Raw genomic sequence first — 17,844 nt, forward strand, 5'->3', positions numbered from 1 at the left:
GGGAGACTGGGCAGAAGTAGCAGAGACAGCACTGCTGGGGAGGAGAACAGGGCATCATCAGGAAGATCCAGGTTGAAACCAGGAAGATGACAAGCTCTAAGGGCAAAGCATCACGGAACAAGAATGAACAGGGTTGAAAAGCAGAGAGAAATTAAGTTGTTCAAAACCAAGTCTGCTGACCATGAGTTTGGGCTGGAGTTCCCGTAAGGTGGGAGCTGTGCACCTGAGCTGGGTGCAAGGGCTTGATGGAGACAGGACATCTGGGAGGAATTTCTTCTTGTCTTCTATCTGGAAATTGAGATCCATCTTTTCTCCCCCTTTTCATCCTTCTCCTTTTTCTCCTCTCTTCTTTCTTTCCTCCATCTTCTTTTCTTTGGAAAAAAAACTTTATATACATTTCACAACTCCAAATGGATAACTTAATATTTTATCATATTTGCTTCAAATATTTTTAATCAAAATGTAAAGTGTTACAAATAAAATTGTCCCTCTCTTCAGTCCTATTCATCTCTGCCCAAGAAGACGGTCCTAGGTAAGATCACTTACTTGACAGAATTCTCTAGTATGCAAGAATACAGGCTTGAGAACCAAATTGTCTGGGTTCAAATCTTGTCTCTGTCTCCAATTAACTGAGGCTCTAGTGTCAGCTGTGGAGTTGACTCGTGTCAGTCTTTGTTGGCCCTCAGTATCTTTGAATATTCCTCCAATGTTTGGGCGAAGGACACCTGCCAGCACCTGGTCAGATGACACCACAGAGAGGAATAGCACAGATGTGCTTGCCCCAGCATGGAGCTGGCGGAGGCCACAGCAGCTGTATAGAAGAGTGGGGCAGGGGGAGATAAGTATTTTTCCTACCATGTGGGAACAGACCCTGGCATAGGACTCCAGCCAAGAGGAGAAAGGAGTTGAAAGAGAGGCATAATCTTATGGCTTTTAAACCCTGTGAATGTACCCATTAGAAAACTTAGTCAAAACAGTGCCCTGACAACCGACCAAACCAGATCCATATTCATTCTCCCTGGTGTGCAAAAAAACAGGGAGAGGAACTAGGAGAAGAGAGGAGCTTTGTGAGCTTCCCCCCGCCCAGGCCAGGTGCACAGAGAAGTGTTCCCAATCCCTGGGTCCTGGGAGTCTGGGTCCCAGCTTCTTGTCAAGCTAAGACACCTATTACAATGGTAGAGTTAAATCTTTCGCCCAGAAATCTGCCCAGAAAAACTAGCTCAGAAATCTGCAGATAGAGAAGATAGAATATGCTTATAGGGACATCAAGAGAAGAGGTAAAGAATGACAGGAGTTTGGGTGTTAGTTAAAGTCTGTTTATTTAAGAGGTGTGGGAAGTTGTTGAACAATTCTTCTATTCTCTTATCCAAATGTTGGTGAAATGAATTTGCTGTAACATGTTAAACATGCTTACATGTATAAAATGCTCATCATAAAATCACATCAAGATAGCTAAAATCGGTCTTAAAATATTAAATAATTCCCCCTTCATGTCATCCCAGAATCATATTTTAAAGACTTGGAATAGTTCTGCTAGCTAATCTCTCAAGTCACCCAGGATTTAGACCACAAGATTCAAAATTCTAACTGATCACCTGGTATTAACTTATAATCCTGTCACTGGGATAATTAAGTTGTCATGAGGTAGATAAATGATGTAAAATAGTATAAATGGTATAAACGAAATGATATAAATTCTTGGTTATTATAGAAATCTTAAAATGATTTAAAAGTAATCCATAAAGAAAAACTTTTGTTTATCTGACATTTACTAGCACCAGCGGTCCTTTTTCACAATGTCAGAATGCTCCTTATGTTTGGTTTTATGTTTCTTCAGTTTTTTTAAAAATAGACTTTATTTTTAGAACAATTTTAGGTTCACAGCAAAGTTGAGTGGAAGGCATGGATTTCCCGTGTACCCTTTTACCCCTACTTATGCAAAGCCTCATTAGCAACATCCGTCACAAGAATGGTACATTTATCCTTGTGTTTTTCTACTGCCAAGACTATGAATCAACAAGGTTTGATCTTTTAAAGCCTTTGCCATTTAGATGAACCTTCTTCATCCCAGCCTTGTTAATGATCAGTGACAGGACTTCTTGTACTAAATGAACATCTTTTTAACTCAGCCAATTATAGCCCAGTTGACAATTGCAAGAGGGCAGTTGGAGAGAGAAACTCCAGACTAGGATTTCCCAAAAAGTAGGGAGTGAGTCAAAAAAAGGATGTGGTAACCGTTAAGAGAGTTTGAGCCATTGTGTCCCACTGCCAAAAAATATTTTGGGGGTAATACTAGCATCATATGATTCTTCAAGATAAAGAGTCATAATGTCAATTAAGTGTGTGAAAAACCACAGGCACTCTCTTGGAGACTTATGATGAGTATATTAAAGACTGAGAAATTCTTCACTAAAAGAACCTTGATAATTTTTTTCTAACCTAGTATTACCTAGATTTATTTGACCACAGGGAAGTAATCCTGTTCTATTAACGTTTATGGAATTTGGGCTCCATGAAAATCGTTTGGGAAAGTGCTGATCAGCATTTGGCATCACGTTATCCAAGATGAAGGACAATAAAACAAAGAGAAGCATGAGACTGGAAAAATATCTGAGGAAAGGAGCCTAAAGAGATAACGAGATTGAAGCCCCAGGAAAGGGATCATCAGTAGAGTCCAGTAAGAGCTCTTTAGGGACTTCCCTGGCGGTCCAGTGGTTAAGACTCCGCGCTTCCACTACAGGGGGCACAGGTTTGATCCCTGGTCAGGGAGCTAAGATCCTGCATGCGGCGTGGCCAAAAAAGAGAAAACTCTTTAACATTCCTGGCAGCCAAATGACGTAGGTATTATAAATGTACACATTTTGCAGATGAGAAAATAGAGTCTCCAAGAGGTTAAGTTGCCTAGGGTCATCATTAGCTGGTTAGTGGCAGAGCTGGTCTTCAAGATCAGGTGTGATTCCATAGACTGTGTCCTCTCCACGGTGCCATATTTTTCTCTAAGTTCTGGTAATTTAGTTTTCTAAATATTTCTCCCACTTTTCTCTTCTTTTCATCTTTCCACCGAAGTAGTAGTGGATGATGAATCAAGTTTTTGGACATTTCGAATTGAGATTCACAGAGCATATGCTTTGTTTCTTCCCTCCATTTCATCATACATATTTCCTTTTCTGCCCTGAATACTCTGAGATCTCTTTCCCAACTCCCTATCTGCCTCCGCGCTTTTGCCAAATCTGCAGAGCAAATATTGTATTGAAAAAATTAATGAAAATATTTTACTATGAAGAGAACATTGGCTTAAAAATAAGCTCCGGTAGTGGATGGACACTTTTAGTACAGATAAATATAAAAACTTTAATAACATCTGTTTCCTGAGTCACATTCATGTTTTAAAGTACACTGAGTAATGAAAACAGTGTTATTGTCAGAATATGCCTTCAAGGTTTAATTGAAAATGAGGCTACTTCCAGTGCATGAGAAATCTGGGGACTGACCTTTCCTCCAAAATCTCATTCTGTTCAAAGCAAAATGTTTTAGTATGGTTACAATTGTCAATAGTGAGCAAATCCACAAACAACCTTGATCCATTACTACCAGACATTAGGATCATGCCCTCTCTTTGCTTTCTTCACCTGTACTACTTTCTCTTCCACCAGACTCCTGTTTATTTATTTTTCCCTATTTATGTGTTGAGTTTTTAAAAATCTTTTAAAATATTTGAAAAAATTTAAAAATAAATCTGTATAGTATACTGTGAAATAATAGAAAATATATATATTGGTCTCTGCTCCTGGTTCCTGGACCAGGGCTTCTAAAACCCTTGTAAGTTCCTAAGTGTTAAGACTGCTAGGAGCATCTTTTGTTCCAATGATGTGACTCTGAGTGAACTGCTAAATGGCTCATGGATGAGGGCTTGCCGTCAGAAAGACCAAGCCATGATTAGAAGCCTGGAATTTTCAGCCCCACCCTCCAATATCTTGAGAAGAAAGAAGGGCTGAAGATAGAGTTAATGATCTATCATGCCTAAGTAATACAGTCTCCATACAATCCCCAAAGTATGGGGTGTGGAGAGCTTCCAGGTTGGTGAACACATCTATGAGGGAGGCTGATGCACCCCAACTCCATGGGGACAGAAACTCCTTTGCTTGGGACCCTCCCAGACCTCGCCCTATGTATCTCTTCCTCTGGCTGTTCATCTGTCCTTTATTATATCCTTTAAGAAATTGGTGAATGTCAGTAAGTGTTTCCCTGAGTTCTGGGAGCTCTAGTAAATTAATCAGACCTGAGGAGGGGGGTCACTGGAACCTCTGATTTGTAGGCAAACTCAGACAGAAGTTGTGGGTAACCTGGGGACCTAATAGTGATTGGCATCTGAAGTGTGGTAGGAGGGGCAATCTTGTGGGACTGAGCCCTTAACCTGAGGGATCTGATGCTAAGTCCAGATAGGCAGTGTCAGAACTGAGTTAGATTGTAGAACACCCAGCTGGTATCGTGGAGAATTCCTTGATGTGGGGAAAAACCTCCACATGGTTGGTTACCAGAGTGAAGTATTCTGTGGGACCTAGTAAGGGAGACACATAGGAAAGAAACACACAGTAGGAAGAGCTGGGTTATTCCCTACATAGGCAGATGGAAGACTAAGGTTTTTTCATTATATATACCATAAGAGAATTAAGGGGTAAACTTAAAGATTTCCATTCCTCTTTGTTAGCATCAGTTTATATATTGTCATTAACAAAGTTGTGTTGGTTTCTTTTTGTGATATTCCCATATTCATAAACAAGCATGAGAGTGCAGTCAGTGGGATGTCTAGTTAGCAGAGTGGTCTTAAGTAAAGAATAGCATCTTTTATATACTAATAAGATTCTGATTGATATTAACTCATAAGACCAGAAAAATAAAAGAATAATTTGATTTTCTGGTTAGAGTCCAAAACAGAAATATCTTTCTGATGGGTGTATGCTTAGATGAAACAAAGCACAATCACTAAACACCAACCAGAGATTTGCAGCTCAAGTGCTTTGCCAGCTCTACGGGAGAAGATTACACCACATTTCCCTTTGCAAAATGTATGATCTGGTTGGGAAGACAGAACCAGCACACAAGGAATATGAGGGAATCATGCAAGGGAGTATGTAATTCAGTGTTAACTCTGAAATATACAGAACTGTCCTGACACGACATTTTGACATTTGCTTTTGACATCTTCCAATTCCTCATTTCTGTGCTCCTCTCCTTTTCCCTGGGTCTTCCTCTCTAACCTCCCAGGTAGCCAGAATATATACTCTCCTTGCCACCATATCTGACCTCAAGTGTGTATTTATTGAATTCAAGATGCTATAGATTACAAAATATACGATTATTTTTGTACCACTATGAAAAAATCATGTCAATTAAATTATATTACACTGCTTTCATTTAATTTAAAATTTTAAATCATTTAGAATTGGGCTTAGATAGATTTTTTTTACATATAATACTCTTTTGCATACACAAAAAGGAAAATAAAGTTAATGGCTAAATTATTACAGTTTTCTCAAACCTTCACAACTTCCAATAAAATAATGTCATTAAACTGATTTTTATTGAGTTATAAATGACTAGTCCCAGATTCAATTTCATTTTAAGTCAACACGTATTTATTGACTATCACTATATATCCTGCACTACAGAGGATCCAAGAAGTTCAGATAAAGTTCAGTAAAGAGGTTAAGATCTGAACTGGACCCTGTGGGATGGATGAGATTATACTTTTGGGGGATGGAGATGCAAGAAAAGGGAGAAAGTTGAAAAAATAAACCTCTGTGATGTGAATGATTGTTCAGTTGCAAAGAGATATTGCAAGTACCAGTCTGATATCAGAAACAGACAATTCACACAAAAATAAATAAAACCAAAAACATATGAACACAGAGATATCCATTAAAAGTATCCACTCTTCAACCAAAATGTCCAAACTGAAATAAAGTACTTAAAAAAATGAATAAAAGAATAAAAGCTGAAACATGGAATATTACACAGGTATATAAAAAACTGGAAACTATTTACAGTATAGTATCAAGTAAAAAAGTGGGATACAAAGTTATAGCATAATTACATCAATTTAAAAAATATATGCCTGTAACCCAAATTGCAGAAAGAACTTAGGTAGAAATACATATGATTCTTCCTTCTAGATTTTTTTCTTTGATGTACTATCTTGTATTAGTTTCTTTCTTAGAGGGTGTATTAGTTTCTTTCTTAGAGGATGTATTAGTTTCCTAGGGCTGCCATGACAAATACACAAACTGGATGGCTTAACAGAAATTTGTTTTCTCACAATCCTGGAGACTACAAGTCCAAGATCAAGGTGTCAGCAGGGCTGATTTCTTCTGAGGCCCCTCTCCTTGGCCTGTAGATAGCACTCTTCTCCCAGTGTCTCACATGATTGTTTTCTCTGTGTGTCTCTATGTCCTAATTTTTTCTTTCAAGGACACCAGTCTTATTGAATTAGACCCATCTATATGATCTTATTTTACCTTAATTACCTTTTAAAAATTTTTTTATTGGAATATAGTTGATTTACAATGTTGTGTTAGTTTCAGGTATACAGCAAAGTGAATCAGCTATATATATACATATAACCACTCTTTTTTTTCTTACATTCTTTTCCCATATGGGCCATCACAGAGTACTGAGTAGAGTTCCCTTTGCTATACAGCAGGTTCTTATTAGTTATCTATTTTATATACAGTAGTGTGTATATCAGTCCCAGTCTCCCAATTTATCCCTCCCCCACCCATCTCCCGGTAACCATAATTTGTTTTCTACATCTGTGACTCTACTTCTGTTTTGTAAATAAGTTCAATTGTACCTTTTTTGAGATTCCACATATAAGCGATATCACATGATATTTGTCTTTCTGTGTCTGACTTACTTCACTCAGTATGACAACTCTAGGTCCATCCATGTTGCTGCAACTGACATTACTTTGTTCTTTTTTATGGCTGAGTAATATTCCATTGTATATATGTACCACATCTTCTTTACCCATTCCTCTGTGATAGACATTTAGGTTGCTTCCATGTCCTGGCCATTGTAAATAGTGCTGCACTGAACATTGGGGTGCATGTATCTTTTTGAATTATGGTTTTCTCTGGGTATATGCCCAGTAGTGGGATTGCTGGGTCATATGGTAGCTCTATTTTTAGTTTTTTAAGGCACCTCCATACTGTTCTCCATAGTGGCTGTATCAATTTACATTCCCACCAACATTCCCAGCAAGAGGGTTCCCTTTTCTCCACACCCTCTCCAGCATATATTGTTTGTAGATTTTTTGATGATGGCCATTCTGACTGGTGTGAGGTGATACCTCATTGTAGTTTTGATTTGCATTTCTCTAATAATTAGTGATGTTGAGCATCTTTTCATGTGCTTTTTGGCCATCTGTATGTCTTCTTTGAAAAATATGGAATGCTTCACGAATTTTCATGTCATCCTTGGGCAGGGGCCATGCTAATCTTCTCTGTATCATTCCAGTTTTAGTATATGTGCTGCTGAAGTGAGTACCTTCTAGATTTTTTTTTGACACTATTTTTATACCCTCTTTTTAATTATCAGTTTGAAAGTACATATGAGGAAAAGTGAACTCAGCAGGTTGGCTGGGGGTGGGAGTGGGGAAGAATGATATAGTAGGTAAATCAATAGGAGATTATAAAAAGAGAAGAAATTATTATCAAAATATTATTTAAATGCTAACATACACCTATTATACTTCTGCTTCATTTTAATATAATATTCTAATAAGTTATCCGAAGGAATCAGAAAATGAGAAGCATGGTATAGCAGAGATCGCACTAGGTAACTGCCATGTATTTATATTTCATGACCAGTTTTTTTCATACACAATCTAATGAAGGCTGTAAATTTTCTTTTTGATTATAAACAACAGAAATTTATTTCTTACAGTTCTGCAGGCTGGACTTGCAAGATCAAAGTGATGGTCAATTCAGTGTCTAGTGAGAACCTGCTTCCTCATAGACCACAATCTTCTCACTGTAATCTCACTTGGCAGAAGGACAATGCTGTAATTTTTTTAAAGCACAAAATTGGAAAGCCACGGTGGCCATTGACATACTGACAACCTAAAATATCTACATTTGGATTTTTCAGATATGTATTATGTTTTCAGACTCAAAAATAGATTTTTCTATTTTATATATTACCATTTCACATACTCTTTATTCCTTTGTATAAATCCAAGTTTTCTTCCTGATGCCATTTTCCTTCATCCTAAACTTCCTTCAACACTTCTTACAGTGCAGGTTTCCTGGTAAGAAAATGTGTTTATTTCACCTTAATTTTTTAAAGGATCTATTTGCTGGATATGCAATTACAGGTTAATAAATGTTGATGGGTCCCCTTTTCCTCCCCCTCTAGTAATTTTTTAAAATGTCATTCCATTGTCTCCTGATTTGCGTTGGTTTTGATGACAAGTCAGTAATAATTCTTATCATAGATCCTTGTATGTAATGCGTCTTGGGCTGTTTTAAATATTTTCTCTTATCATTAGTTTTCAACAATGTAATTACAATGAGTCTTGGTGTTATTTTCTTTGTGATTATCTTTCTTGTTGTTGTATTTCTTAGAGCTGTGTGCTGATATTTTCCATCAAATTTGAAGAAAAAAACCGGACATTATTCCTCCAAATAATAGAGCTATTAGGATAGAGTTGATAGTTAATAGGATAGAGTTCTTTCTCACTCTGTCCTATAAAACCAATTACACATATGCTATATCACTTGATATTGGTGGTGTCCCAATATCAAGTGTTTTTTTAGAACAGCTTACAGAAAAATTGAATGAAAAGCACAGAGAGATCTTTTTCTACCTGATAATTTTAAATTTTATGCTGGATTATGTATAGTATATTGTTAAGTGTCTAGATTTTATTGTCTTCTTTTAGATGGTGTTGAATTTTGTTCTGATGGCAGTTAATTTACTTGTGAATTGACACAGTACTTTTGAATCTTGTTTTTAACTTGGTTAGGGCAGATCTAGTCTTTATTTTAGAGCTAGCATATCCATTATACTAAGGTGTGGCCTTTCTTGGCTATCAGCTGAGTACCAGAGGTCTCTCCTCTCGACTGGTTAGCACTCCATGTATCTCAGCCCTGTGTAAGCTGCAGGACCCCTGTGATGGTTTCCTGCTTGGCCCTCAGGAGTCTTGGACTGTGCAAGATCAGCTAAGAACTCAGTAGAAGTTACAAGGGGAACTTCATGCAGATTTCTAGAGTATCTTTCTGAAGCTCCCTCCTTTCTGAGAAAATTCCATTCATCTCAACACCTTTGAACTTTAAACTATGTTTCCTCAGCTCAGTGAGACTACCAGCTCTGTTTGGGTTCCCCATCTTTGCATCATGGTAAGGAAAATTATCTCTGGTCAGAAAACAAGGGTGATGTGTGACTTAAATGATTTGTTTCCGTTCCATCAGGGATCATAATCCTGTACTGCCTCTTGTCCAACATTTGAAATGATTGTTTCATATATTTTTCTAGTTTTATGCTTGTTTACCACAGGTACCATTTAGTCTATCATAGTCAAAAACAAAATCCACTATAGAGTTTTTTATTTAAAAAGTTGTTTAATGATTGAAAATTTCAAACACATATAAAAGAAGATGGAGGAGTGAGATGAAATCCTAGATCACTCAACTTCAATAATTAGCAACTCATGGTCAATCTTGTTTCATCTATACCTATTCATTCAATCATCTCACTTCTATCTTATTTTGAAGCATATATTAACCATCATATCATTTCATCCACAAATATTTCAGTATTTATCTCCAATAAATAAGATTTTTTACTAGAGCCACAATACCATTTTCATACTTTAATGAGTTAATAATTCCTTAATATAATCACATAAAGAGTAAGTGTTCATAAAAGGTAAGAGGTGAATACTATTTATATGTTCTTGGGTAATTCAGTTAACTTCTTGGTGCCTCCATTTCCTAATCTATAAAATGGGTCTGATGGAAGGAAGTTGGGCTAGGTGTTGTTTCAGGCCCCTTATCCCCATCTTTGTTCTATAACTAAAAATCTTGTACTCTCATATTAAAAGTCATTATCTTGGGTTTGAGTAGCTTGCATTATTTTAAAAAAAAGTAGATCATGGAGACCCAGAATGCCCCTCCCCAAGAATATGAAAGTGATGATGACTCTTACAAAGTGTTGGATTTAACTGAGTATGAAAGAAGATACCACTGGTGGAATCAAGTGTTTGGCCACAGTTCTGGACCTATGGTAGAAAAATACTCAGTAGCCACCCAGATTGTAATGGGTGGAGTGAGTGGCTGGTGTGCAGGATTTTTGTTCCAGAAAGTTGGAAAACTTGCAGCAACTACAGTAGATGGTGGCTTTCTTCTCCTTCAGACTGCCAGTCACAGTGGCTATGTGCTGATCGGCTGGAAGAGAGTTGAAAAAGGTGTAAACAAAGCAAAAAGACAGATTAAGAAATGAGCAAATAAGGCAGCACCTGAAATCAACAATATAATAGAAGAAGCAACAGAATTTGTTAAACAGAACATTGTGATATCCAGTGGATTTGTGGGAGGCTTTTTGCTAGACCTTGCATCTTAAGGGTATGAATGTTCTATCATAGTGGAGTCACCTCTGAGAAGAGAAATTGTGGTGACAAGATGGTCTCAACATTACCCATTGACAGATTCTCCAGGATGACAAGAAACAACTAGCTGGACAGTTCCAAACTCACTGCTTAGCATTTCGCCATCTGAAATTTGGCAGACTAGTATCTGCTATAAAACAATCTATATGATCTGTGTGTAATAGTATTCCTGAGCAAAACATGGCTTTCATTATTTTTTAAAAACTTGCATTTGCTTAAAATTTGCCTATAAAACACCACCGTTGGATGTAGATATGGAGAGAGAAAAAACTCTGTTGGCTATATTCCCCAGTGAAGTATCATCCTCGTTTTATTTAAACAAGATGTTCTCCATCGTGCTTTTTAGTATAGTGCCAATAATTTAAAAATTAGTATTATAGCTTCAACAGTAGGGCTGTCTTTTTTTTAAAGATATGTTTGCAGTAAACTGAAGAACTGTAATGCCCTTTTATGGAAGAATTTACAAATAATAGAATTATTAAAGATATTAAACAAATTTAATACCAACTTTTAGGTTGTTTTTTCCTGCAATTCTTACTTTGCTTACTATGTAATAACTGTAGCAAATGCTCTTCTAGGGAAATGCTCTTCTAGGGAAATACTACATGTCTAAAGCTCTTTTTCTTTTTTTGATGTCTATAGTTGTAAAAGTATCTTCTTGTATATAAGCTTCTAATTTTTTTATTCATTTGTTTATCTTGGCAGCCTGGGTAGAATTAATTATTTTGAGGGTACATATAGTTGGGTCACTGATTCATTTTATTAACTTTGAGTGAACCTTGTTTTTCATTAAAAAAAATCCTAATTATTATTTTGACCCCTTCTTTACAAAGAGGTAAAAATCACCTTAAAATACTTAGTAGTATAGTATGAATTTATTGTCTGAAGAACAGTGATTTTCTATATAATCATGAAATTGTAGTTTAAAGAGAATCATCTCTTTGATCTAGTCTGAGATGTAAATGCTGAGGCTTTCAGCTTTTTAGGTAGCATTTTATGTTGGTCCCAACACTAGGCCAGTTGACTTGTTTCTCGGGGCCGATATCACACTCCCTCAGAGCCTAGAAAAGCTTTTTGTATTGTTTGTTTTGTCCAGAGTTCTACGTTGGAATTGCGAAAAACAGCAGAACAACGTGTGTTGGAATCTTCAGATTGGAAAGACTTTGCAGATATTAAGACTATCTCCGTTTTTTTTTTTTTTTTTTGCTTTACGCGGGCCTCTCACTGTTGTGGCCTCTCCCATTACAGAGCACAGGCTCCGGACGTGCAGGCTCAGTGGCCATGGCTCATGGGCCCAGCCGCTCCGTGGCATGTGGGATCTTCCCGGACCGGGGCATGAACCCGTGTCCCCTGCATTGGCAGGTAGACTCTCTACCACTGCGCCACCAGGGAAGCCCCAGACTATCTCCTTTGATAGGAAGTCCCTGTAGTATTTTTTGTGTATTGTAAACATAAGGCATTTCATGCTTTCAAGATTGTTACAGTTTGTGTGCTTTCATTTTTGCAAGACTCCTTAAAATTGAATGTGGGATTGATCTTCATTTTCTCCCTTTACTCTCAGTGCCTCAGATAAAATGCTAAATAAAACTCGACTTTCTTAATATGAAGTGATTTTGCTTATAAATACTTCATTTTTCTTCTTTGAGCTTTTCTCTGTTTCTGCCTTGCCTAGCTTTTCATGACTGTACACTTAAAAGGGAAAAATATTCTATGTTAGGCAGAACCTGGGCCGCGCTTCTGTGTGCCATATCTGCGTGATACATTTCATCCGATACAGTGTGGTAGGCTACTGCGAGGGGCTCTAGGAGCCGGCTCAGTTTGTTCACTTTGGAAATATTTATAGTGCTTGTTCTGTGTCTGATACATTGGGAAAGTGAGGGGCACAAAAATATCTGCCCCCAAATAAAGACTAAATATTCCTATATGAAAAGTTACATACTAATATAGGAGAACCTGGCGTACGATTTAGTGGCAAATGAGTTGTAGAGATAACTACTTTCAGAGTTCAAACGTGAATGAAAAGTGAAAAAGAGCACTTCATTTTTTACCTATACATTTCCAAGTATTTGTTGATTTGTTTGAAAATATTTGTATACCAGTGTAAAATATTATCAGTTCTCTCCATACGCTCTCCTCTCTGTTAGTGCCCCTTGTTCTGCCTCGTGTCCGTGCCGTTTCCCCACGAGGTTGAACACTACTTGAGGCAGTACACTACTTGAGGCAGTCGTGTGTGGTGTTAATTAATCTATAACTTGTGACACACCCTGTGTAATGCTTTGCTCACCATAGGTATTCAGCTGATGTTGTGAATGAGTATGTGAAAAGCATATGACTGTGCTAGAGTTGGTGTCAACCTATAGGAAGTCTTCTCTGTATGGCAGCCCCGTGAATCAGAAGCTCCATCAGAAGTGACTTGGTGGGGCTTGGCCTGAATGAAAAGCCTATAGCTTGCCTTTGTCTAAAATGGGGACTTTTATGTTTGAGGGCATAAAGGTTGTTTGCAAGATTTGTTAAAACTTGAGTATGTGTAGGGCTTCCCTGGTGGCGCAGTGGTTGAGAGTCCGCCTGCCGATGCAGGGGACACGGGTTCGTGCCCCGGTCCGGGAAGATCCCATGTGCCGCAGAGCGTCTTGGGCCCGTGAGCCATGGATGCTGAGCCTGCGTGTCCAGAGCCTGTGCTCCGCAACGGGAGAGGCCGCAACAGTGAGAGGCCCGTGTACAGCATAAAAAAAAAAAAAAAAAAAAAGATTTTTAACATTTTCTTATTTCAAATGCAATATGAATGAAATACGTTTATTATAGAAAATACAGCAGCATAAAGAATGTCGATAATATGATGTACCTAGAGATAATCATTGTCCATATTTTGATACATAGCCTTTGGAATTTTTTCTACATATATATGAATACATAGTATGTGTATTTTGTATTAAAAAAAAGTAGTGTTCAGATTTTCAGTTGTCTCATGAATGTTGTAATTTGTTTCACAGTTGCTTTGAATCAGGACCCATGTATTTAATAAGCACAATAAAGATAGGAAAGAAATCAGGAGGAAGTTGAATCATACAAGTCCCTGGAGGATGGAGTTTCAAAAAGGAGGTATTATTTAACAACGACCAGTGCTGCAGGGAGGTCAAATAAGAAGAGGGCTACAAACAACAAGACTATTGGATTCGACAAGAAGAGTCTCAGTAAACTGCTTTGCTAGAGCAGCTTTGGTGGTAGTGGCTGGGGGCAGGAAGGAATGACTGGGTCCGGATCACAGGAGACTGAAGAGTAAATGAGACTTGAGGAAGTTAAGACAGGCATAAATAAAGCTTTCAGGAGGCTTGATATGAAGGGAAAGAGATGATGCTAAGTAGAGTGGAATGTAGGTCAAATTTGTTTTTTAAATATGAGAAGGTCAAAGCACATATTTAACGCTGACGGAAACACCAGCAGAAAAGACACGTTAAAGACACAAGGTGCTGATGTCTAAAGGAAGGCTCCTGAGGAGACGGGAGGGAATGGAAATCAGAGCAGAGGTGAAAAAGCCAGACTTGTAAAGGCAAATGCTTCCTCCATGCTGATGGGGTGGTGAAACCAGATACAATTGTGTAAACTTGATTGTTGGGGCTCAGGAATCTGGGATGCACCCCATTGGATGGTATACAGTGGAAGCTGAGTTCATCCGCTGCGAGTAACGTGAGGGTGTTAGAAGAGCAATGAGGTTGAAGAAAGGTTTCAAGGAGAGTAGCAGAGAGAGAGGGAAGAGGCTATAAGAAGGCTGGTCATGTAGCATTGAGGGCCCAGCAAGGGTTAGAGACAGATGTTTTGATGGGGCACCAATCTGTGCAGTGTGGTGATTTTCTTCAGCCACACTCAGGATACTGGATGTTTGTTACTGATGTATCTACAAAATAATTTTTTTAAAAAGCTCAAGGGACACAAGGAGAATTTGTTGCTTATTCCTTGTGCCCTATTGGTTTTGTGGTCTTCAGATTAGATAGCCACCTGTGGGGAATCTGGGACGGGAGCCTCCTGATTCAATGAGAGGTCTAATTAGGGAACTCTCCACTGTCTTCTGATTCAAAGATGCTCTATGTTTTAGCCTTGATTAATACCAAATGCCTTACTTAATCGTATTTTCCCCATCCTTCTCCACAACATCTTAATCTATAATTACTGGTCTTGTACACTAATACTCTCAGCACTGCCAGGTTGGCTTTCAGCCAAATTTGATGGCTGGGTCTTCCTTGCACGAATCCTGCCTAGGTTGTGATACCAAGTAGCCTTCTTGGGACACTCTGGTCTCCCCTCCCAGTGTGATCAACTTCAGAACAACCTCAGTAAGGTATGCGTTCCCAGTAACTCAAGATTGATTAATCTGTAACTTGGTCTGTTATGCTTTTCTCTGGGTGATGATGATTAGGATTTTAGCCTTGGCTAAATAAAGATTTTTAAATGTAATTATATATACTGATGTCAATGATGAGTTGGCAATCTCTATATCTTCTTTGGAGAAATTCACTAACAAGTTCCCAAAGTAGCAAAGAGAATGATTAAAATCCGCCCTGATCTCAACTCTCAGAAACCTCTCAGTACCTTCTCAGTTGGTGGTCCTTTGCGGAGTTCTAACTTCCCTCTTAGAACTGCTTTTGCTGCATCCCATACGTTTTGGGTCATAGTGTTTTCATTGTCATTTGTGTCTAGGTATTTTTTGATTTCCTCTTTGATTTCTTCAGTTATCTCTCGGTTATTTAGTAGCATATTGTTTAGCCTCCATGTGTTTGTATTTTTTACAGTTTTTTTCCCTCTAATTGATATCTAGTCTCACAGCATCGTTGTCAGAAAAGATTCTTGCTTTGATTTCAATTTTCTTAAATTTACCAAGGCCTGATTTGCAACTCAAGATATGATCTATCCTGGAGGATGTTCCATGAGCACTTGAGAAGAAAGTGTATTCTGTTGTTTTTGGATGGAATGTCCTATAAATATCAATTAAGCCCATCTTGTGTAATATGTCATTTAAAGCTTGTGTTCCTTATTAATTTTCATTTTGGATGATCTGTCCATTGGTGAAAGTGGGGTGTTAAAGTCCCCTCCTATGATTGTGTTACTGTTGATTTCCCCTTTTATGGCTGTTAGCATTTGCCTTATGTATTGAGGTGCTCCTATGTTGGGTGCATAAATATTTACAATTGTTCTATCTTCTTCTTGGATTGATCCCTCGATCATTATGTAGTGTCTTTCCTTGTCTCTTGTAACAGTCCTTTTTTTAAGGTCTATTTTATCTGATATGAGTATTGCTACTCTAGCTTTCTTTTGATTTCCATTTGCATAGAATACCTTTTTCCATCCCCTCACTTCCAGTCTGTATGTGTTCCTAGGTCTGAAGTAGGTCTCTTGTAGACAGCATATATATGGGTCTTGTTTTTGTATCCATTCAGCCAGTTTATGTGTTTTGTTTGGAGCATTTAATCCATTTACATTTAAGGTAATTATCGATATATATATTCCTATTGCCATTTTCTTAATTGTTTTGGGTTTGTTTTGTAGGTCTTTTCCTTCTCTTGTGTTTCCTGCCTAGAGAAGTTCCTTTAGCATTTGTTGTATAGCTGGTTTGGTGGTGCTTTTAATTTCTCTATCAAATCTGAATGAGATCCTTGCTGGGTAAAGTAATCTTGGTTGTAGGTTTTTCCCTTTCATCATTTAAAATATTTCCTGCCACTCCCTTCTGACCTGCAGAGTTTCTACTGAAAGATCTGCTGTTAACCTTATGGGGATTCCCTTGTATGTTATTTGTTGCTTTTCCCTTGCTGCTTTTAATATTTTTTCTTTGTATTAATTTTTGATAGTTTGATAAATATGTATCTTGGTGTGTTTCTCCTTGGATTTACCCTGTATGGGACTCTCTGTGCTTCCTGGACTTGATTGACTATTTCCTTTCCCATATTAGGGGAGTTTTCAACTATAATCTCTTCAAATATTTTCTCAGTCCCTTTCTTTTGCTCTTCTTCTTCTGAGACCCCTTGGTGCATTTAATGTTGTCCCAGTGGTCTCTGAGACTGTCCTCAGTTCTTTTCGTTCTTTTTCTTTATTCTGCTCTGCGGTAGTTATTTCCACTATTTTATCTTCCAGGTCTCTTATCCATTCTTCTGCCTCAGTTATTCTGCTATTGATTCCTTCTAGAGAACTTTTAATTTCATTTAGTGTGTTGTTCGTTATTGTTTGTTTGCTCTTTAGTTCTTCTAGGTCCTTGTTTCTTCTCCATTCTTTTTCCAAGGTTTTGGATCATCTTAACTATCATTACTCTGAATTCTTTTTCAGGTAGACTTCCTATTTCCTCTTCATTTGTTTAGTCTGGTGGGTTTTTACCTTGCTCCTTCATCTGCAGCATATTTCTCTGTCTTCTCATTTTGCTTAACTTCCTGTGTTTGGGGTCTCCATTTCACAGGCTGCAGGTTCATAGTTCCCATTGATTTTGGTGTCTGGCCCCCAGTGGGTGAGGTTAGTTCAGTGGCTTGTCTAGGCTTCCTGGTGGAGGGGACTGGTGCCTGTGTTCTGTTGGGTGGGGCTGGATCTTGTCTTTCTGGTGGGCAGGACCGCATCCGGTGGTGTGTTTTGGAGTGCCTGTGAACTTAGTATGATTTTAGGCAGTCTCTCTGCTAATGGGTGGGGTTGTTTATTATATGGCATGCTAGTTTTTTGGCATGGGCCTTGCAGCACTTTGGCTTGCTGGCCATTGGTTGGAGCTCGGTCTCAGTGTTGAGACAGAGATTTCTGGGAGAGCTCTCAGTGATTGATATTGCATGGGGCCGGGAGGTCTCTGGTGGTCCATTTTCCTGAACTTGGCTCTCCCACCCTGGAGGCTCAGGCCTGACAGCAGCCTGGAGCACCAAGACCCTGTCAGCCACATGGCTCAGAAGAAAAGGGAGAAAAAAGAAAGAAAAATAAAAGTAAAAATTTTTTAAAACAAAAAAAATTATTAAAATAAACAAATCCACCAATGATAACAAGTGCTATAAACTAAACTAAGCTAAACTTAAAAATCAGAAACAACTCAGTCACAGTCCACAGACCCCAAGTCTATAGTTGTTCCCAAAGTATACTGCTTCAATTTTGGGACGATTTGTTGTCTATTCAGGTATTCCACAGATGCAGGCTACATGAAGTTGATTTAATCCACAGCTCCTGAG

The 17,844-nt window shown here is 38.1% G+C and overlaps 1 non-coding gene and 1 pseudogene across 1 annotated transcript; one reads left to right on the top strand and one right to left on the bottom strand.

Annotated features, from left to right (window-relative positions):
- Positions 1 to 7,438: 7,438 nt before the first annotated feature.
- LOC136119763 (U6 spliceosomal RNA) lies at positions 7,439 to 7,545 on the bottom strand. The gene has a single exon (XR_010655722.1). It is a non-coding gene; the product is annotated as a U6 spliceosomal RNA (small nuclear RNA).
- A 2,607-nt stretch (positions 7,546 to 10,152) lies between these two features.
- Positions 10,153 to 10,620, top strand: LOC136119351 (FUN14 domain-containing protein 1-like; annotated as a pseudogene).
- The last annotated feature ends 7,224 nt before the right edge of the window (positions 10,621 to 17,844 follow it).

Source organism: Phocoena phocoena, chromosome 2, assembly GCF_963924675.1.
Source record: "Phocoena phocoena chromosome 2, mPhoPho1.1, whole genome shotgun sequence".
Lineage (NCBI taxonomy): Eukaryota > Metazoa > Chordata > Mammalia > Artiodactyla > Phocoenidae > Phocoena > Phocoena phocoena.